The following is a 24,057-nucleotide window of genomic DNA, read 5'->3' as shown; positions in this document are numbered from 1 at the left end:
GGGCAGATATCCAGTTATTTTACAGCTTCTTGAGTCATCCATGTGGAAGCAGCAGCAGCTGGGTGACACGGAGTGATGCAAACACTGCAGTGGAAAGATCCCAGTGCTAACAACAGCTCACATGCATGGAGGGTCTTTCACTATCCAGCTTCAAAAGGGATCAAAAAGAAGTAAAGCACATTCTTGGAGTGCTTTACCCCTTCAGTGATGTGGGAGAAAGGCTGGATGGACAGATTCCCAAAACATCTGCAGGCTTTGAAGGACATTGCTACTCAACAGTGATGAAAGAAAACCTGGAGCGACATCAAAGCCTGAGTTGGTGAACTCCGGAGCAACTTTTCTCACCTGAGTAGGTCCAGAAGAAGTTGATACAGAGTTTTAAATAAACATTTTTTTTAAATGAGTGTCTTCCAAAATCTTCCTCAGCTATGCAGCCTGGTGATGTGTCTGAACACAGTTGGGAATAGACCACAAAACTGGATGTGAATCAGTGTTTGGTCAATATTCCTTGGTTATGTTTCACTTCTTACCTCTTCCTTTACCTTATGTCTGGTGTTCATGAGCACAGCTTGACTTCTGATCTCACTCCAGCAAAGAAATTATGCCAATGTTCAGTGTATAAAACTTGAGATGAAGCAGAGCAAGACACAACCCTACTGAGTAATGGGCATGTCTAGCAATCATCTGAAGTTTCTGCTCCTATGTAGTTATTTAATACCCAAAACTCTCCACAATTCTTCACTCAGGAGAGGCAGCCAAACAGTGCTGCACATTGCAAATTATTCCAACACAAAGATGTTTTCCAGGTAATTACTGCTATTTAAATTATCCTGCATATACAGCATGAGTGGCAGATATTAAAATGAAGAGATGACTTAATAAGTTCTAGCTATCCAGATGTGTCATTCTTTTAATAAGATAAAAAAAAAAGTGTGGTTATATTTCAGACTTACCAGGTGTACAGTAAATAAAATTAGTTTATTGTATTTCAAAATCCTTGTAAGCAATATTGCCCCTGCTAGAATTAAGACAAATGACACCAATAAAATAAGCAGATTAGGATATATTGTTTTTTAGGTGTTGAATCAAAAGTGTGTGTAACTTGTTGACATGAACATTAAAATCGTTGTGAATGAAAAAATCAACTCCCATTAAAATCTAGTAGAGGGTGTCCCTGCCATGGCAGGGGGGCTGGAACTAGACAATTTTTAAGCTCCCTTCAACCCAAACCATTCTATGATTCTATGAAAATGAATGATTAAAGAGGCAAAATCACAGTGAATGAGAATTGGGCAGCTTTGAGAGAATGGAGAAAAGAATTCCTGGTACCTGTATTTCTGTTGAGGCTGCACAGCAAATATTTTTAAAACAGGGATTTCAGCTGCTACTCAGATACACCGTAACTGATCCACTGATAGACCTCAAGCAAAGCAAAGACCCAGGGAGTAATGGCATTTTAAGACTCTCGCAGCTAGAGCTGAGAATTGATCTTTTTTCATCAGTCATGAACACAAGAAAAATAGGGGATTGCTCCTGCACCTTGCAGCTGAGGCTGAAGCTGGGGAATAACCAGACAAGCTGGGTTTATCCCAGTACAATGTGTTTAGATTTGTCTCATTGCAAGGTCAGGTTTTAACAAACAACAACAACAATAGACAGGGAAGGGGATTGCACCTTGCAAAACACGCTCAGCCAGGCAAGCAGAGCCCTGCTAAAATGGGAAATGCAGTCTTGGATGTCTGGGCAGGGAAGCCCTGAGTGGAGACAATTATTAATGCACCCAGCTCTAAAGCACTGCGTCTGCTCCTGCTGTTCCCCACTGCAGAAGAAGCTGAGAAACAGGAAAAGGCTCAGGCTGAAGGTCTTCACTGGCATGACCTCAAAAACTGGAGGGATCAAAGAGTTTGGAAGAAAAGAGAGATTGGATCATCGATGTTTGGGAGTTGCAAGCAAACCTGCACTCCTCTTTTGGATGAGATGAAGAAATTGTTCTTTTTAGGCAGCTAAATGGGTTATGCAAGACCCATTGCCAGGCTGTGAATCTGTTTTAGGGATGGTTTGTTAGAACCACGGAAGAATAAGTTGAGTGTCTCATTCAACACATACATGGACATAAAAAGTGAGTTTTCTTCTGCTTTCTCTGTCTGTTTGATGCAATCATGAATGTCAGGGCTAAGAATTTTTAATAGTTTCTTTTGGAAAGCTGGGTGCCCTCTTGAGTGGGATTGAATAATCTTCATATATATCCTTTCCCAGAGGGATTGTGGACTCTCCAGCCATGACGTGTCCAAGGCCAGATTGGATGGGGGTCGGAACTGGATAATCTTGAAAGTTCCTTGCAATCCAAACCAATCTATGATTCTGTACATGAAATAGCAGCATAATTTCCATTTAATGCACTAGTTTAGATTATATATATTTGTATATACACACACATATATATATATACACATATATATGTGTATATATATATATATATGGATGCATGCAAATGATATTTTCACAAGAATTTTTTTTAACTGAGAAAGTTAATTTTATAGAATATCAACTATTTTACTCGGGGAAAAAAATAAGCAATTTTCCCCCAATTTTCTGCAACATCATATTTGGCTTTTATTCAGGATTTTCAGGACTGCTTGGGTTCCCATCTTTTCCAGAGCTGACAGTTTGGGATTCAGGCTCCTCAGAGAGCTTCAGACATGTTTGAAAAATATTTAAAGGGAATCCCTTCACAACTTCCTCTAAACTGAGTGTGAGAGTTTCCATTCCACAGGAGATTAGAGCTTCATTCTATCTCAGAATAATTATCTCTAAAAAGAAAACAGAGGGGATTTTTCAGTGGAATTCCCAGGGAGTTCCAGTTTTCAGCCAAATCTATAGATAGACTCAGTTTATTCCGTGATCAGAAATAAACTGTGAATCTTTTTAGCCAGTATGGAGAAACCCTCAAGACTCTGATTTCAATTTCATACAAGAGTCCACAGAAAGTTAAATTCTTGGCAAAAATCCCACCCTTATTCTAAAAATGTAGTGAATCCACCCCTTTCTAGATCCCAGCTTTCTCAGGAGGGCAGAGCAGATCTGGCTGACAAAAAAGTGTGTGTGTGTGTGAACACAACGTTGTTCCATTTTAAGTGTATTTCTTGGTTTAACAAAGGTTGTTGCCTCCACATGCAACTTACTCATTGCCTACAACAAGGATGGCAGTACTGGGATGCCCCATTTGGGCAGGGAAGTGGCTGGATTTGAAATGGGGACTACAAGACGTGGAGAAGAAAGAAGTCAAACTGAGCAGTGCCATCTGCTTCCCAAACTTAGCAAGAAAGAGAATAGAAGCTTAAAATTGTTAAGGCTGAAAAGACCTCTGAGATCATCGAGTCCAACCATTGTGCTCCTAAACCCTCAAGACTTTACGATTTAAGGCCCCTGTTCTGGTCTGAAAACAAAACCAGTGAGAGACTCCAAGTCAGAAATACAATTTATTGGGAAAAGGGAAAAGAAACAAAATACATGCAATAATACAAAAGGAAAACCACTGACAGAGTCAGAATACAACCTGATGCCCCTTTGGCCAGCGTGCTGGTAGCAGTCCAAATTGGAGTGGCTGCAGTCCTCCTGGAGCGTCAGGTGGGGTTCTGTCAGAACAGTGATCCCGTAGAAAGGGTGTAGTCTTCCTCTGAATGTCCAGTAGAAAACTCCAGCTGTTTCCTCTTGGGAACCAGTGGGAAGGCTGTTTCTGATGTCCCCAAAACCCAGATTATATCCAGTTAGGAATGCTTGGCTCCTCCCTCTGGGCGGAGCATCTCACAATGGGATATTATAGTTCTTATCAGTCACAAAGTGATATTATCAGCCCATTATCAGCAGATGTCTCCCCTGAGAGAGGACTGGTTGTGGAAGAGATAAGGAAAACTGCTCACGTATCAGAAAACAACTGCTACACAGATGGCAATAGAAAACATCTTGCTTCTCAGTCTGGGACAGTCTTTAAGTTTAAAGAGGGTAGATTTAGGTTAGATATTAGGAAACAATTTTTCACTGTGAGAGTGGTGAGAGACTGGAACAGATTGTCCAGTGATGCTCTGGGCTCCCAATCCCTTGAAGTGTTCAAGGCCAGTTTGGACGAGGATTGGAGCAACCTGGTCTAGTGTAAGGTGTCCCTAACCTTGGCATAGGGGCTGTAACAAGGTGATGTTGAAGGTCCCTTCCAACCCAAACCATTCTATGTTCCTATGATTTTATGAATTAAAAACACCAGTGATAAGCTCATGAACCCCAAAACTTCTGTTCAGAGAGCTTTCTGGGTTGCTGGAGGTGGCTCTTCCACACAACCAGACTGTGTGGTTGAGGGAATAGAGCATGAGCTCTTTCTGCCTGTATTTGTAGTTGGTGGGGGAAAAAATTCTCTGAAAACATCCTAGACCAGCACTGTATGTGAGTTTTGAGGCCCATCTCAGGAGATATAGACACAAGATTATGTAAAGCATCATGCTGGTGTGGCTCCATGCTGCTATTCTCCGTGTTGCTTGTGTGTTGTATGAAAGTTTCCTTCTGTGTGCAGGCATTTCCTGGGACGGTTCAATTCACAGGATCACAGGATAAATAAATGGTTTGGTTGGAAGGGACCTTAAAGAAAAACTCATTCCACCCCCCTGACATGAACAGGGACACCTTCCACTAGACCAGTTTGTTCAAAGCCCCATCCAGCCTGGCCCTGAACACTGCCAGGGAGGGGAAGTTCACAACTTCAAATTCCTGAGTATCCTGAAGCGCTCAGTACTAAAATTATCATCCTCAATGCCTCCTGTTGCTCAGCCCTTCTCCGAGGGCCTCCAGCCCATTTGTTGCCTCCTAGGGAGCTTATTTGTCTCTCTACCTCAGGCAACAACAACTTCTGCTCTCAGTGAAGCCTCGCTCCAGCTCTCAGGTTTCTTCGAAAAGGCGTTGGTAAGGGAAAACCAAACAAACCAACAGGGCCTCAGTTCACCTCCAGAAGAACCCCACCTGGCTGCTTCTCCCTGTGCCGTGATCCACATTAAAAAGTCATGGAATCTTAGAATCAAACCATTCTTTATTCCACGCAGGCAGCGGGCCTGAGTCACGCGGCCATGCCTGTCACAAGCGGCAGAGCCGGCTTGGGATGCAGAGGCACAAACCATCCCTCTGTACTGTATGATAATCAACAAAAATTAGCTGCCTAAGGGAACCAGGAAACTCTGCCATGAATGCAGCAGTTAGAGACTGAGCCTATTTATTTAACAGGTGTCCCCTGAGCTGGGATGCCAGGCTCTGTTTGCCAAATTTGCAGAGAGAGGAAGACAGCTTGAATAAATACGGGCAAGAGGAGAACAGTCCTGAAGCCATTTTCTTTGTGGATTGTTGTGTTGTTCTTTTTTTTTTTTTTTTTTTTTTTTCCCAGCAACTTTTTATTGTAAGAAAGTCTATCCTAGTTCTTGGCTGGGAGCATTTAGACAGCAGGAGCTGTGCCAAAATCCAGTTTCTCTCCTCGTAGCGGTGCAGAGTCCAGCTCAGCCACAAAGCAAAGTTAGCTCTGCTGGATGGCTTTGTGATTGGTTTGTTTGTTCAGTTTAATTAAAATACAGTATGGGGTACATTTTGGATGAGAACCCATCCCAGGCTGTCAGGGACCAAGAGCCAACAACAGCTGTGCTGAAATGATCTCCTTTCCCATTCCTGTGCAGTGGAAACACAAGTTTCCGTGTCTGGTGCTGCAGCACCGAGAGGCCTTGGATTGTATCTGATGTCACAGCACGAAACATTCCACACAGAGCATCTGGGTGGTCCTCGTTCAAATTTTGGAGTGTTTTCACACAGTCTGGAGGAAAGGGATAGAAAAGGACATAGAGGAACTGCTGTAGGCGTTAATTCCAGTACAAAGCCAAGCAGCTCAGTTTTCACAGAAGACACAGAATCACGGAATGGGTCAGGCTGGAAGGGACCACAATGGGGTTGTCTGGTTCAACCTCTGCTCAAGCAGGGCCATCCCAAGGCACAGGGCACAGGATTGTGTCTCCAGACAATTCTGGAATGTCTCCACACCCTCTCTGGGATCTGTTCAGTGCTTGGTCACTGCACAGGGAAGAAGTTCTGCCTCTTGACCAGGTGGAAGTTCCTGGGCATCAGCTCCTGCCCTTTCCTCTTTTCCCATTGCTGGGCCCCACAGAGCAGAAACTGCTCAATTCTCTGACCCTTCCCTGTAGATATTTTAGGCATTGATAAGTTCCTCTCTCAGTTGTCTTTTCTCTGGGCTGAACAGGCCCCACTCTCTCAGTCAGCACTCATAAGAGAGATGCTCCAGTCTTTTGGGGATGCTTAGAACCCATGTGAATCCTGATCCTCCTTCTGGCACGTCTTCTCAGGGAACTCTTTTCCCATATATTTCCCGCGGCCTTTCAGTCATGCCAGAAAGTCAGTGCAAGACAGAGGAATCATCAGACTCATGGAGAGGGGCCTGCAGCAGCCCTGCCTGACAACACAAGCTGAAGGCAGTGAGTAGAGTAAACAATATCTGCTCATCTGGCAAAAATTGCACAGAGAACATCCCACACAACCACACCAAAAACTCTGTAAGCAGCAGGGAAAAAAAAAAACCAAAAAAACCAACTTTGTCCAACCAGATGTTTTGCTTGAGAAAGGGAAAGTTTCCAGACACTCTAGAAATTTTTACTGACTGCTCCTTACAAGCTGTAGCAAATATTTGCCAGCTGCACTGAGAAATAATCTGATAAATAAACAAGATTACATTATTTTCACTTAGTTTATTTGTGTACAAGGCATTGCCCCAGCAATATCAGCTACATAAAGCACACAGATCTGGATGATCACAGCCATCTCCAAGCCATTCATTGCTCATTTCAGTCATGAACAGGGCTGACATTCACATCTTACACAGCCAGGGCAGACATCTGGGAGATGTTCATCCCTGTGGCAAGACAGAGATGTGAAGGTCTTGCTCATTCCTCTATCCTCCAGCAGCTGTGAGCTGAATGGGGACCAGTGTGAGCCAAAATCTGCCTCAGGGGTCACTCGGTGGTGGCTGCAGTGATCAGTGTGTGACAGAGGGCAGCTCACTCCAACCCTGCACCACAAACATTTGTGTCACCAGGTGACTCATGGCAAAGGGGGATTCAAAGGCATTTTCCATGGTATGAAATGAGGTAAGAGCAGATTTTGTCTTTCAGCTTTGATGGGGACACAAGCTTGAAGGACAGGGCTGGATCCCCTCTCTGGAGAGTTTGGAAGAGCCCAGTCCTGCTCTTCAGGGGCTGAGTTAATCCACAAATCCATTCCCACACTGTGTTGCTCTGAGCAACCTCTGCCACCACCTCTGTGGCAGAACCTTCTCCTCTCTAATACCCCAAAACAGCTCCTCAAGGGGGACCATGAAATCTTTGCCCACCCTGTTCTAGAAAGATAGAAGCCAGGAGAGGGAAACCACACCCTGTGCTCCTGCCAGCTGTGATTAAAGAAATAAGTTTTAAATTATTTGTGTTGCCTCTCCAATTTCTACCCTAAAAACCCAGCAAAGCCTGAATTCTTCTTGAGCCCTACTGCAGGGAAGAGAAATGAAGATGTCTCCATAGGAATAGAAAGCTAAAATAGCTGTGTTTCATGGACCTGGCTGCAATGACACTGCCAGTCCCAATCCACAATCTAGTAAAGGGCTCTGTAATTAATTCAAGACACCCAAAGTGTTTTCACACAAATTATCAAGCCTACGGGAGAGGTTTGTGACAGCATTACAAATTCATAGGTCTGGAAGAGAACTCAAGAGGTTGCATACTTTATTTTCCTGTCCCAAAGCAAGACACAGTATTTCTAGGTCACTGTTGATGGATCTTTGTTTAAACTGTTTTTTGTTTTTTTGTTTTTTTTTTTTTTGTTTGTTTTTTTTTGTTTTTTTTTTTGGTTTTTTTTTGTTTTTTTTTTGTTTTGTTTTGTTTTGTTGGTTTTTTTTTTTGTTTTTTGTTTTTTTTTGGTTTTTCTTGGGTTTTTTTTCAAGGCTTCCCATGATGGAGATGTTGCAGGCAATTAATCTCAGTATTTTGCAGTCCTGACCATTGGAAAATCTCTCCTGATATCACAGAATCACAAAATTATTTAGATTGGAAAAGATCTCTGAGACTGAGCCCAACTTTTGACCCATCCCCACCTTGTCTCCCAGCCCAGAGCTCTGATTGCCATGTCTATTTGTCCCTTGGACACCTCCAGGGATGAGGACTCCATAACCTCCCTGGGCAGCCCCTTCCAATGCTTAACAACCCTTTCCATGAAGAGATTCTTCCTAATGTCCAACCTGAACCTCCCCTGTCACAATTTGAGGCCGTTTCCTCCTGTCCTGTCCTTTGTTCCCTGGAAGCAGAGCCTGATGCCCCACCCCCAGCTTTTTCCTCCTGTCAGGGAGTTCTGCAGAGCCAGAAGGTCCCCCCAAGCCTCCTTTTCTGCAGGCTGAGCCCCTCCACTTTCCTCAGCTGCTCAATCAACCCAACACAGCCCAAAGCAGCTTAAACTTTTCCCCTGGTTTTCTTCTCCCGTGATAAAACAACCCTTCACAGATTTGAACAGCACCACCACATTCCGCTCAGCCCTCTGAAGGAGATAATTATTTCAATATTTCCCCACAGGTAGTTTTTCCCTGTTGGATACTCTTTTGGTTCCCACTAGGTACTCCTGAAGTAGGACAAATCTTTCTGGAAATGGAGTGCCCCACTTTACATAATCTCCTCCAAGTGAGGGGTTCCCAGGGGTGAGCAGAGCATCTCTGGCAGGTTACACAGCCTAGAGCTGTGTTCATCTTTCTCATGGCAGCCCAATGTGTTGATCTGTGGGCAGGCTGTGATTCATTACAGCCTCCAGGTGTGGGTTTATTTATTTTTTTTTTTTTTCTGAGAGCTGATGTCTGATGAGTTGTTCCCAGCCCTGAAATTAATTAGGAAATTACTGAAGTTAAAATTCCTGACTAAGGCATTGCTAAAATGAAAGCAGGCTATAGGGTGAGTGTAGGAACATTTGTTTCCTTGTTGTACATTTTACCATCATGGTCAAGACCTGAATCTTCCTTGCCCAGTCACAGATCTACTGATAATGGGACTCTGGGGAAAAGTAAGAGAGAGGGTATAAAGGGAAGTTCACCTTTCCTCAGTGGTTTTCCAGATTATTCTCAATTAGTGACATTGTTTAACCCCAGCCAGCAATGTAACCCCACAGAGCTGCTCATTTACTCCTCTCCGGTGGGAAGGGGTAGACAACTGGAAAGGCAAAAGTGAGAAAACTTGTGGGTTGGGACAAAGACAGTTTAAAAGTTAAAGCAAAAGCCACACACGTGCAAGCAGAGCAAGAGAAGGAAATCATTCCTCACTTCCCGTGGCCAGACAAGAGTTCAGCCATGTCCAGGAGAGCAGGGCTCTGCACAAATCCAAACCATAGCCCTACATCAGCTACTATGAAGAAAATTAAATTAACAACCTAAAGCAACACCTTCTCCACCCATTATTCAATGGCATTTACAGCCTGCTCAGGTCCAACATTATCCAACACATTATGTTACCCTGCACCCCCCTTCCCATCATATCATATAATACATAGATATCATTCCTCTAATCTATGGAACAATCCTGTAAAATGTTCATAAAATGCCCATAAAATGTCCACAAATATCCACAAATGTCCATTGAGTTCACTTAGTACATGCCTTTGGGCTCCAGCTGTGATGGTGGTCACTCAGGAAAGGAAAGGTGATGTGTGGTGTGGAGTTTTTGAGCCCCAAACCCAGTTCACTGCTGCACTTGCTCCTTATAAAGCTTGTCCACTGATTTGGGTGGTTCCTGCCAGAATAATTCCTAAAAACATGCAGCCCACAACACAGGTCACAGCAATTTTAAGGTGTTTCCATTACAATCCCCACCCCTGGTCCCCTTAAGTCAAGTTACAGGGTTTAGTGTTACAGTGAGCTCCTGCCTGTGCTCTTAACCCTGACTGGATTTATCCACAGGCTGCAGTCTTTAGGAATGTACCTGCTCCAGCTGGAACCTTATCAATGAGCTATAATCTCTCCATGGTATAGATTTTCCACAGCCACAGTCCCTTTGGACTAAAACCTGTTCCAGTACAGGCTGAGGTGCATCCAGGGATGTACCTGCTCCATCACGGGCTTATCCCTGGCCACAAGCTTTGAGGTGCTCCAGTGTGACTCCATGCACAACCACTGATGCTTTGGGATGCTCCTTCTCCAGCCTGGACTTATTTTTTGGCCACAATCCTTTCAGAGGCGTGGCACAGACAAAACCCCTGTCTTGGATTCTTCAAGAAGAACCTGCTCTGGCGTGGCACAATCAGAGCCGCAGATGTTTCAGAGTCTCCTTTTCTCTCATGGACTCACCCACAGGTCATGTTTTCTTTGACTTGAATTCACTCTGGAAGTCCAGAGTATTCAGTGAAGCAGCACAGGAACAGCAGTGACTCCCTGGCCATCTGCCAGGGCAGGCACATCCCTGCTGCTGTTATCAGAGCATTCCCAGGCACGGCACAGGCAGATAAGGAGCAGAGCAGTGCAAGGAAAGAGCAGCCACTAACAAGCACCGGGCTCAAACAATCACTCAGGCAAGCACAGGGGCTGCCAATTAACAGCTGAACAGTAATAAGAGCCATAAATTCAGTCCAGCACATCCCAGTCAAACCTGGTGTTGTCATGAGCCCTTCCTTGAGGGCCACCCAGCCACTCACTCACTCTGCCCTGGTAGGAGAAGGCATCAGAAGAGTAAAAGTGAGAAAAAGAGAGGGTTGTGAAAAAAAGACAGTTTAATAGGTAAAGCAAAAGCCAAGCACATGAGGAAAGGAAAACAAGGAATTCATTCCCTGTTTTCCATGAGCAGGCAGGTTTTCAGCCATCCTCAGGAAATCTGGTCTCCAGAACATGCAGCAGTAACTTGGGAAGGCAAACTCCATCACTCTGAATGCCCCTCCTTTACCTGTTTTCCTCCCCTTTATATGCTGAGCATGATGCCACAGGGTCTGGAATCTCCCTTGCATCATTTGGCGTCAGCTGTCCTGGCTGTGTCCCCTCCCAAACACTTATGGACCCCCACTGGTCGTGGTGTGGTAAGGAGCAGAAAAGGCTGTGTAAGAATTGCTCAGCAATATCTAAAAATCTCTATATTATCAACACTGTTTGCATCACAAATCCAAACCATGAGCCCATGTGTGCTACTATGAAGAAAATTAAGTGTATCTCAGCCAAAACCAGCACAGTTTGGTCTTTAGTTGCTATCCCTGAGACTTTTCACTCCTGATTTTTCTAAACCCTTCCTGAAAAACATTATGTTTTTAACTCTCGTGACAAATTCCAGGATGTGTGCAAATGAAGTTCTTTTTGTTTGCATTAAACCTGCTATCTGATCACTTCATTAGTGTCCCTGGGTTGCCATGACATGAGAAATAATGAATAACCTTTCCTTACTCAGCCTTTTCGTGCTCGTCATCACTTTGTAGATGGCTGCTGGTACACAGAATGACTCTCAGCTGCAGTGAGAATTACTATTTAGCCATTCCTCCTATTAAAACCACTCCACTTCTCTGATCATGCTTCTCTCTACCTTTTCTAACTCTACCACATGTTTTTTTTATATGGCATGAATGGAAGTCCATACAGTGCCCCAGATTTAGGTTCACCAGGGATTTATGTACACACACACACACTTTTAAACAGGAGCTCTGTTTTCCATCTGTTTCCTAGTAAATTCTACGATTTTATTCACATATTTTGCTTGTGCTGACAATTGAAATGACACATAAAAGCATTATCTGCAGTGACTTCAAGATCTCTTTCCTGAGGGGTCAGTGCTAATTTAGAGAAGATTATTGTGGATGCAGTTATCACCTTTTCATTTCCCTCCTGGCTGCTCCTTGGCATTAGCTCAGGCTCAGAGGGGTCGTAGTAATATTCTGAGTCACCAAACACCCTGGGTCCTCCCCGAAAAAAGGTCTCATGCCCCAGCTGGAGATTCCTAGTTTATTATGTGGGCTCAGATTGAGCAGTTGAAAGGTAGACATATGCTGGGTGCTTATGTGCATCCTTTTTTCTGTCATTAATGGAAGGTGAAACCCAGAGATAAGAGAAGGTGCATCTGTCCACAGCCCGTGCCACTTCAAGTCAAAATTGGACCCATTTGGCTGATTTCACTGAGAGGTGGTACTTCTATTACCACTTTCTCCCAGAGATGGGATAAATCCCACCATCCTGTGCATTTTCTAGTCCAGAGGCCATTTCATCTGACTGGGGAACACAGCAGGAACAAACACAGCAAAATTTCCATGACTCCGAATCACGCGGCTGGCGGGTATCTGCTGTTCCTGGCTTGAATCAAAAGAGGAAAAAAGCCTCAAGATGTATTCCCTCATTTCCTTACAGTGTCAGTCATAGCCTGCAGAGGTGAGAAACTGGCTGTTAGATATTATTCTGTCACCTCTGAGGAGGTAGGAGTGATGTGGAGGAAGAGGGAGCAAAGGAAAGGTCACATTTACCCAGCAGTCGCTCAGCCCCAGCCTGACAACTCAAAACCACTAACTCCTAGACAATTTCATCATCCCACTTTTTCCTCTGAATTCTCCCCCTCCTGTGAGGAATTCAAGATCAGATGGATACTTCTTTGCTTAGCATTCATGAGGTATCAGCATTTTTGGCTTCAAAGTTCACTGAGTTTTTTCCTGAGCTCACCAAGTCCTACAGCACAAGATTTGCTCCTTCCTGGAGGTTCATTAATCAGCCCCAGAGCAAGAAGCCCAATTAGTTGCCACTCGTGGGGATGCCTGTTCTAGCAGACACTTTTGTCACGAATGCTGTGACATGATGCCCCTCACCAGCACAACCTGGCCAAGCTCTTAAGTGCCACCAAGGACTAGGCAAGGGATACACTGAGATGGACATACAGGACCTCAACCAAGCCATGGAACCATGAACCCCAAGGCTGTTCTGGATGCTTTGGGGTGAGATGATTGTCCAAGAAGTTCAGGTCCCCTTCCCAAGCTGTCAGAACTGGCATGTGAAAGGTCTCTTCCAACCATGCCCCAGCTTTAAGGCTCATGCTACTGCATACTGCTGTCCTAAAGACAGTTCCTGAATCACTGATTCCTCTCCATAGCTGCTGCCAAAAATGGAAGTTCCTTTCTCCATCCTTCTCTTATTGCCTTTTTAGACCTCCTTGGAGTGGAGAAGAGAAGCTGAACTCCATCTGTGGTTGTTCTCTGTAACTCGGGGCATTTTTGCACATCCACCATTGGGAAAACACTCAGTGCCTGACATTTCCACTACTCTGACTGTTGAGAACCACACCATGAGGACAAATCTCAGACCTAGAACCTAGAACAAGCTGTCATTTTTTTAATAGTAATTTCTATACTTTTGCAATCAGTTTTTTGCTTCTAACTGCAAACAGATGGGGGAAAAATCCCGGTGTGTAATACATGTACAGCAAAGCAGCGAGTCCTGACAGAGCCAAGGTCTCTTCTCTTCAACTGCATCCACATCCCAAAAAGTATTTGGACAATGCTCTTGGGCACATAGTAACTCTTGAAGTGCAGGAGTTGGATTCTGATGATTCTTGTGGGTCCCTTCCAAAGCAGGATATTCTATGATCCTACGTTTGATTTTGCAAAGAAAAATCATCATGTTATTTCCATTTCTGAGCATAAGATCCAGCCATGAATTTTGAATTGCCAACACAAAATGTACCAGTGTTAAAAAGATGTTGAACATCCCTCACTGCCCTGGCTTTTTGTATATTGAGAATCTCAGCTGGGATGTTAATGACCTCATTTGCTTTTGGAAATTGGGCCTTTTTAGACAGAATCCCTGCAACTCTGCAGAGGTGAAGCAAGGAGGTCCAGAGAAATAACTGCATTGTTTAGGAACAGAGAGTTGTGTGATTCCAACCCCTAAGCTGGAAGGGACCCATGAGGATCATCAAAGCCCAAATGCTGGCCCTGCACAGGAGAGCCCCAAGAATCCTACAATGAGCCTGAGAGTGTTGCATAAACACTTGAGTTCAGACTTGGTTCTCTCACCACTTCCCTGGGCAGAAGGGATAGCCCTCTGGGGGAAGAACCTTTTCCTAATATCCAACCTAAACATTTCCTGGCACAGCTCAGAACCTGGCCCTGGACAGCAGAGAGCAGAGATCTGTACCTGTCCCTCTGCTTCCCCCTCTGAGGATGTTGAAGACTGCAACGAGGTCTCCACTCAGTCTCCTCTTCTCCAGGCTCAACAAACCAAGTGTCCTCAGCCACTTCTCTTATGCCTTCCCCTGCAGACCCTTCACTGTCTTCATAATCTCCTCTGGATGCTTTATAACAACAGCTCTATAGCCTTCTTTCATTGTGGTGTGGAATCTTAAATGGTGACCTGTGTCCCAAACAGGATCCCTGGCTGGGAAAGAGTGCAGAGATATCACAGGATCGAATTCTGGGAGCAGATCAGAGCTCAGGGGAGAGAAAGTGACTGGAGTGTCCCAGAGAGACAGGAGGGGATAAAATATGCAGAAGTACTTGAGTACCTGAGACAGGAAACTGCTAATGGGGAGATTTAACATCTCTTCCTAACTCTCTCCTGGCAAGAGTCAGTGAGCATTAATCAGTCATGGCATTCATCCCTCCTGTGCCTCTGCATCCCTGCCTGGCAAAAAGGGATGGTGCTGGTCTTTCGGGGACCTCTGCTTGCTCACTTTCCCCCTGTTGGAATGCTCTGTCAACAGTCTCAATATGAATCTGAGTGATTCCTTTTCCTTTTCAAATAGACAAGTTCTATTCTCTACCCAGACTGAAACATCACTGTGATATAAGACAGCAGCACCACAGAAAATTAACTTAATTTCCAGGCTGAATCCAAAGAAAAAAACAGTTACAGCTGTGCAAACCTGAAGATGAGCTCCAGCTTGTGTTAAGACACCATTTTCTGGTGGTGAAAACTCCCCTGTGCAGAGCTTGCAAGTGGATTTGTATTTCTCACCTTTTTTTTTTTTGTCAACAAACATGGAGAAACCTACATCCAGATCTCTCAAAAAGTCAATTTTCCAGGGCTCCACGTTACAAGAACCCAAGTGCATCTACCCGTGGGTGTATGGACGTAGGTGGTAATTTAAGGGTCTCGCCATGATCAACTCTTCTGAGAAAATTTAAAATACCATGCTGCTGTGGGTGGGGATTGGAGGACCTTCTCCAAGCAAATTAGAAGCTTTTTTTTTTTTTCAGTGCATGCGTGGGTGGTGAAACTGGGCTCACCTTTGGCAACTTCGATGTAAAAATAAAACTTGTAAGACACTTAAAATCTTAAGAGAGGATTTCAGACCTTCCTGCAGACAAATTAGCAATGAACATCTTACGCATATGTGGAATACACAGAGATACAGAGCTGGTTATTATTAGCACAATATTAATATCTCTGGAGGTTCAAACTTAGAGGTGTTGGTGTGCAGGACACTGCAGACACCATAAGTGGGACTAGCCAATTTTTATTTTAATTTAATTTGTTTTTAGTTTTTTTGTACTGACTGATTGGCTTTTTGCTTATTCTTCATCCCCACTACACCTTGCCCATCTCACTTTTGGTGACACTGCCAAGCTTTGTAAATCTTGATCAAGGTTCCAGATCAATTTTAAGTAAAATAAATAAGTCAATTAGAATATAATGAAACTGCCAATCTTCTGCTCAGCAGCTTGCTGGGAGGGGGAGGTCCTTGGGGTCTGGTCATGGGGACATTTATTTCAGTAGAACTTCTTTAACTCTTGTGCTGGATGATGTAGACATGACCCAAGAAGAAACACAAAGCCCAGATGGTGGTCATTTAGAAAGAAAACAGAGCAAATATTGAATCTATAAGATGCAATTTTAAATAACAACTGAATTCAGTTGTTGCTGCATCACTGACACACCACACCTAGGATTAGTCAAGAATCCTTCTCCCATATAACACTGTTATTGGAAGTTATTTTTCCATGAAAAAATTCCGAACTATTTGTATTTGAGTCATGGTGAAACAGGTGAATCACTTTTTGCGTGGCTCTGGTACAGCTTCTTACTGACTAATTTTGGTATTTAAAGGTTTAGAATGGTAATTTTGAAATATATCAGTGATAAAAGTCATGGCTGAAAGTCATGGCAATGCAAAGAACATGGTAAAAGCAACATTAATTAATGTTTATTTCAATAACAGGAAGTTGGCAGAACATGTTTTAGGAAGCAGAATTTAATTATAGAAAGTTATCCTTAAAGGGTTCAAATCAAAATTTAAAACCCAGCCTTCTTTCTCCTTTTGGGGATTTTGAACTTTGGACTTAAACTTCCTACGGAAGACTCATTTGTAAAACCAGGAGCAAACATTCCTCAGTCACTGGAGGTGAAAATTTAATATGGCTCTAGATCAGTTTCTAAGTGTGGAATGTATTATCCAGCACCCTGGATGAGAGTCCCATGCACTTTTCCTGTGAGAATTAAAAGGAATGTAATGCTGAAAATACAACCCATTTCTCCCTCCTAAGCACAAACCCTCTGCCAATAAAAGTGCAGAAATTCCTTTCTAGCGGAAAAAGCTCACCCAAGGTGGATGTTTGTGCAAAGAGAGGCCTGAGGGAAGAGGAGTGGGAAACCAAAGACTTTGGATTGTGTTTTTGGAGACTTCAATCATAGAATGGTTTGGATTGGAAGGGACCTTAAAGACCATGCAGTTCCACCATCTGCCATGGGCAGGGACACCTTCCTCTATCCCAGGTTGCTCCAAACCCCATCCAGCCTTGAACAGTTCCAGGGATGTGACAGTCCCAGCTTCTCTGGGCAACCTGTGCCAGGGCCTCACCACCCTCACAGTAATTTCTTCCTAATATTCCATCTAAACCTTCCCTCTTTCAGCTTAAAGCCATTCCCCCTTGTCCAGTCACAGCAAGCTCTTGCAAAATAAATCCCTTTCCACATCTTTTCAAGTAATGGAAGGGGCTCTAAGGTCTCCCCAGATGCTGGAACCCTGGCTGCTGAGAATTTTAGACTTTCTGTGCTGACAGACACTGACCCCCAAGAGAACACTGCATTTGACCTGAGGCCATGGAGAAGGCTTCCAAAACTGAATGACAGAACTGGGATTATGGATGTGTAGTTTGAATAGGAGTGTGTAATATCACAGGGTGGAAAACTTAGAGTTTAAGGTTTTAGAATATAGTAATATATATAAGCAAGGTGGAGGTTTTAGGGAGGAGGCTGGTCCTTCTTCTCCACCTTCTTCTTCATGAGTTTGGGTGGTACTGTGCAACTGGATAGAAAAGTCTGCATTGCGGGCCACGGGTGGTTGGTTACTGGGTTAAAAGTAAAAATAATTTAGGTGCCATTTCTTAATTGAACAGTTTATCCTTAAAAGGCCTTGTAGAAAGAGAGATAGTCTCCATTTTTTTGTTTGTTAGAGTGAAGTGCTGTAGAACTCACAGTCTGTGAGACTGTAACAGAGGTAAGAACTAATAAACATCTGATTCCGAACAAGAAATAACGTCTTGTGCATTAAATCCCGACCCTGGCAAAAAAGAAGATAAAGCTCTACACCCAGAACCTTCTCTTCTCCAGTCTGACAAATCCCAACTCTCTCAGCCTGTCTCCAGAACAGAGGTGCTCCATCCCTCTGTCATCTTAATGACCTCTCTGGACTGGTCCAACTCTTTCTCTGGGGGCCCCAGACTGAACACAGCTCCAGGTGGGGTTTCACCAGGGTAGAAGGGCAGAATCCCCTCCTTTGACCTGCTGGCCACTCTGTTTTAGACGCAGCCCAGGACACAGCTGGCAAATGACACCCTCAGTTTTGTTGGCAGATTGACTTTCCCAATTATCCCAAGGTTATTACAGAAATGGAAATCTCTCAGTGGCACAAGACCACACGTTCTCCATTGGCCACAGACTATTTGGAATGTTTGAACTCCACTCTCATTCTGGAGATCATCCTGTTGACCCCAGATGAAATTCACCCTGGATAGACTGCTGAAAGTGCTTCTCCCTTATTTTGTATCAGCTCTTGCTGGGATTCCTCCAAACAGCCTTACATTCTTAACCAGCCACTCTTTTTTATTGTGTTTTTTTTTTTTTAAGTTAAAGCAGAGAGAGATGTTTTCCAGTGGGATTTGCAGTTTCTGACAAGTAGAAATGGGCAGGCAATGGGACCATCTTTAATACCTTTAGTCTGCTCAGCTCTTCTCCCTGAGCACACAAATGTCCTGTAGCTATGTGCTAAAGCTGAATGCCTGAGTCTGGATGCCCAAGGTGACTCTCAGCTTTGTGAGGAGAAGATCATTTCAAAGCAAAAGGCTTGCCTAACATTCCTGTGAACTCCAAAATTTGAAGCCAGAAAGGAAAGGAAAGGCATTTCCTTGAATTTCAATGGACACTCTGCTAAGCTCCAGAGTTTCTCCTGGAGGATTGTCAAGGTTTGCTGTGTCTTTGAGGTGCAGAAGAACGACAGTGCCTCAGCTTTGTCCCCATAATGTAGCTTCCAGTAAAATCAGTTTGAAATTCAGGCGTGCATCGCATGATAAGGTCTATTTCTCACAGTTTATTTTTCTTCCAGATACATTCCTGGCAAATACAATTAAATAAATCAGCTCCTCCTAACAAAGAGAAGTATCATTAATGAAGGCAGTTACGACAACTGTAGAAAAAAAATGGGATTTCAGAGGCTTTTACTTCATTGTTAAAAAAACCCAAACAAACAAAACTCAGAAAATACTGGCATAAAGAACGTCTCAGCATTCGGGGAGGTGGGGGAAGGTAGAGAAGGAGGAAGCAGAAGAAGACGTTGACTCCAGAGGACAATAACACGACTTGGAGGAGGAAAGAGGGACACTGTGATACTGCAAATGGCTGGTAAATTAAAATATTTATTAAGTTCCCTTAACTTTAGCTCTGCTGTAATCCTGGGCTGCATCCAAAGCAGTGTGGGCAGGAGGTCAAGGGAGAGGGTTCTGCCCCTCTGCTTTGTTCTGGTGAGACCCCACCTGCAGAGCTCCCTCCAGCTCTGGGATACCAACACAGGAAGGACATGGAGCTGTTAGAAAGAGTCCAGAGGAGGCACCAGGATGATCAGAGGGATGGAGCAGCTCTGCTGTGAGGAAAGGCTGGGAGAGAATTGGGAATGTTCAACCTGGAAAAGAGAAGGTTTTGAGATGACCTTGTGGCAGCCTTCACGTACCCAAAGGGAGCTGACAGGAAAGATGGAGAGGAACTTTTTACAAGAACCTGGAGTTACAGGACAAAGGGAAATGTAGGTGTAGGTGGGATATTAAGAAGAAATTCTTCCCTGTGTGAGTGGTGAGGCCCTGGAACAGGTTTCCCAGAGAAGCTGTGGCTGCCCCATCCCTGGAAGTGTCCAAGGCCAGGTTGGACAGGGCTTGGAGCAACCTGGGATAGTGGAAGGAGTCCCTGCCCATGGCAGGGAGTTGGAACTGGATGATCTTTAAGGTCTTTTTTCCAACCCATTCTGTGATTCTAAGCATGAGCACCACTTAACCACTCCAATATTATCATTGCCAGTCACTGTTGCCTTGCTGGACTGGACTGTTTGTACAATTGTCTGTACAATCTGTTCTCATGCATCGAGATGAGAAACTCCTGAGGATCAGGATGGCTCTTCTATTTTTCTGAGCATGCCACTACTTGTTTATTACATCCCTTACCTACCTGTTTTCCAGAAAAATGTCTGGAAAACATTAATCAAAAACCCCAAAAGATGCTCAAGAGCTGTTATTTTCCATTTTCTATTAGAGACAACTTGGCATCCAGTAAAATAGTTGAGCTTGTTTGTTAAAAAAAGAAAATGGATTTATTTGTACCTACTAGGATAAGCCAACAATGGAAAAAATTAGGTATAGAAAAAAATTGAATTATATTGCTAAGTATGTAAATCACTTTTGAGGCACCATGTTCCTAAACCACCATCAATTTGGGTTACTTCACATCAGTCACCTAAAAGGTGAGCTATTCCAAAAAAAAAAAAAAAATCAGCATTTTTTAAATTATTGAAAATCCCTTGGACAACCCAGTATAAGTCAAAGTTAGAGGCAGGGGAGACAGCAGGGTGTTTGTTCAGGACAAGAGATGAGACACAGGCAGAAGAAATGGGGAGCATAGTAGCACAATTCATTAATATTTCCTAGGACACAGAAGACTCTTCAGAAGTCAATCTATAACAAAAATATTTTATTTTCATGTGTTGGCAGCTTGTTTCTTGTCACGAGTCTGTCCTGTTACACAACAACTTCCCATGGGTTTTCCTTCTCCAGGATTTCTGACCAACTCCTTTCTACTCCAAACTTGTTCATCCCTTCACGTTCCCTTGTTTCATTTTTATATTCTGGAGAATCAGGTATTTGGAGAGAGAGAAGAAGTGTCTGCAGTGCTGCATCATCTCATCTCATCTCATCTCCACAGGCTTTTTTGTCCCAGGAGAGTTTTCCCATAAAAAACCCCTGAGTTTTCCTTTCCATCCTCTTCTCACCAGTTTATCAACCTGATGTGCACAAGCTCTAGTGAAAGAAAAGTGCCTGCCCAGTTCAGTATCAGAGGATCATCCCAGTTAACCCTGGGTAAGGAATGGCCCCAGTGCTCCTGATGTGGAAGCCAAGGTGCTAAAACGGAACCATAGAATCATTTCAATTGGAAAAGCCCTTTAAGATCACCAAGTCCAACCATTAACCCAGCACTGCCAAGGCCACCACTAGTCCATGGTTCCACATCCATGGAATTTTAAATTTTAAATCCCTCTAGGGATGGTGATGCCACAACTGGTTTGGACAGCTAATGTCCTAATGTCTGACAACCTTTTCAGGGAAGAAATGCTTCTTAAGATCCAATCTAACCCTCCTCTGGAGCAATCTGAGGCCATTTCCTCCTGTTCTATCTCCTGACAGACGTGTATGGCAAGATACAAACCCCACAGCACCCACCCGGAGGATTTTACAGAGCTGCTCCTCAGGTACCACCCTCCCTTCCTCATTTGCATATTTGTGTGTGAACTATTGGTCCCAAATCCTGTGGAGCCTGTTTAGAATAATGATTTCAGCAAAAACTTGTCTGTAATTGCATGTTCTAATCAATGCTCCAGGCAAAGCACACAGAATAAAGGACAATGCTTTGTTACAAGAGGTATTTTAGGGGAAAACTGCTTCTGTTAATATATCAGGCATTTTTCTAAAAAGTGAACCTTACATTGCCCTGAAATAGACCACTGAATGATTACAAGCTTCACTTTTCTAAATAACAAAAGGACTCTAAGATATTTCATAAAACATTAATTTCAGAATCTATTACAATTTTTTTTACAGGAATGAGGGATTTAACTTTAATAGAATATGTATTTATCAGCTTCAGAAACTTGTTTGCTTGCACAAAGAAAAGATGCTTTTTGTAGCTGCTGTGAATAACTCAAATTCCACGGTAGTTAAAAAAATGGGAAAAAAGGTTCTTTGAAGAAAAAAAACATGATTATTTCTGAGTGGATGTTTCTTGAGGCATGTAAACACACTCCACTTGATCTTTCACTTCATTCTATCTTTTTGCTGATCCCACTTATTTCATAATGTTTATGACACCCTGAAACAGCAAACTTTTTTTAAAGAACATCAATAAATTAGGTTAACAACACACCATTTCATGAAAAATAAACATTGGGTATTTCAGAAGTAGTTTATGTTGCTGAATAAAACTTTATTTATTTATTTATTCCCTGTTTGGCTATCACAGTCATTGCAGGTAAGATACAAATATATGAGCAATTTTTCAGAATAATTCCAAAGTTTTCTTTTAGTTCCCATGTTCTGCCTAAACTTCAGTGCAATTCTAAGCTTTAATGTTGAACTCCAAAAGTCAGATAGACTTTTAATACATTTAAAAAGACACATTAAGAGTGACTGTGAACAAATCTGTCCTCACTTTTATCTTCTTTAAAGAACTTAGAAAATTAAATTAAGCAACTTTTCCCTAACATGCAAAAGAAGGGATTTACGGCAAGCAAACACATAGAAATCTATCACAAATCATGAAAAAAACCCACATTTTGTGAATATGAGTAAATGTTTTCTTGGTTTCAAGAACCACACAATGAAATATGTCCTGTAAATTTTAAACTCCTTTTGAAGAATTAAGAAAGGTCGTTAAGAAATCCTGTTCAACATTCAAGGCCTGGTCAATGTGATTGAATATTAAGTGATATGGGTCATCCCTGATAACTGAAAAAAACCTGATCTTCTAAGAAATCACCAAAAGTAGGTAAAACACAGCAACCACAACAACAGATATTGTAATGAGGAAAGTATTAGAAAATATAAGTCACTCCAAGTCACTCTTCTCTTATGAAAAATCAAGGAGTTCAACAGGAAGGGCAGAGTGTGATTGAGGGCCCTAATTGCCTTCTATGACAGAATTGGATGGCTGGTGGGTGAAAGAAGATTGTTAAATGTCATGTCTTGTGCTTAATATGACTTTAGATATCACCTCCCACTGCATTCTCCTTTGGAGGAAGTGGTGGAAGAACAGGCTGTCAAGTAGGCTGAAAATTGGCTGGATCACCTTGTTCAAAGGACAGGGATCAAGGGCTGAGTGTCTGTCAGGCAGCTCATGACAAGAGCAGCCTGGGCTGATATCATCCTTCCCCTTCCTCAGTGTCCCTGCTGCTGGCACAGTGCACCCTCAGCAAATTTAAGGATGGCACTGAACTAAGAAAATCATCAAATGGTTTGGGTTGGAAGGAACCTTAAAGATCATCCAGTTCTAACCCCCTGCCGTGGGCAGGGACACCTTCCACTATCCCAGGTTGCTCCAGGCCCTGTCCAAGCTGGCTTTAGACACTTCCAGGGATGGGGCAGCCACAGAATTCCTGTACAGCGTGTGCCAGGGTCTCACCACCCTCACAGGGAAGAATTTCTTCCTAATATCCAATCTAAACCTACCCTGCTTCAGCTTAAAGCAATTCCCTCTTGTCTTATCACTGCATGGCCCTCAATAAACCCCAGAAGAACCCCTGCACTAAAAAAGCACTGAACCCGTTCGCTAGAGAGGTCATGGAAGTGTCAAGACTCGACAGGGAGAAGTCATGATCTGATTGATAGCATTGATCTAATGTTGGCAACAGCCCTGTTTCAGGCAGGAGGCTGTACTAAATGTTTTCCATGAGTGCCCTCCAAGCAACATTTCTGTGAAATTCCCTGGCAATCCAAGACTAAAATGAAGATGAGAGCCTTGAAAACAAAAGTTTTCCAAAAAAAAACTAACCTAGAGATAAATTTCACAAGTGTGGTTGGTAATGTTGTTGAATATTCACTTGACATATCATACTATTTGCTGTCTCTATCTTCAAAAGTTTCACTGTTTAGGAATTTTCTAGAACTCAACCTTCGGTGTTTTCCATGAATTATGTACACCCTCTCCCTATGTCCAGGAGATGCCAACCACTTTATGATCTGTCCTGCTTCCCACATCACTCTGGCTCCACTGACACTTCCAAACTTTTCATCCAAGAATTGGTTAAAAATAAATGAATTTAACTTTGAATAATGATTGCCTCCTTTTACTGAGCTTGTCAGGCTGCTCATTCTACTACCTATTTGAAGATTTGGTGCACGAAAAACTCATGTTTTTTGTTTCTTTATTTTTCTTTTTCCTCATTTACATCACAGAATCACAGAGTCATTGAGGTTGTAAAAGACCTTTAAAGTCATCAATTCCAACTGTCAACCCAGCAGCGCCGTGTTTAGCACTAAACCATGGCCTCAAGTGCACATTTTGAACACTTCCAGGGAACACTCTACACTTCTCTGGTCAGCCTATTCCAATCTTTTCACAGCTCTTCCAATGAAACATTCTTCCTCATATCCAGTCTAAACCTCCCTTGGAGTAACTGGAGGCTGTTTCCTCTCATCCTGTCCCTCATTCCCTGGGAGCAGATCCCGGCCCCCACCTGGCTTCATCCTCCCATCAGGGAGTTTTGGAGAGTCAGAAGGTCCCCCCTGGAGCCTCCTTTTCTCCAG

This window comes from Vidua macroura, chromosome 1 (assembly GCF_024509145.1).
Source record: "Vidua macroura isolate BioBank_ID:100142 chromosome 1, ASM2450914v1, whole genome shotgun sequence".
Taxonomy (NCBI): domain Eukaryota; kingdom Metazoa; phylum Chordata; class Aves; order Passeriformes; family Viduidae; genus Vidua; species Vidua macroura.
Note: the sequence above shows the minus strand (reverse complement) of the source record.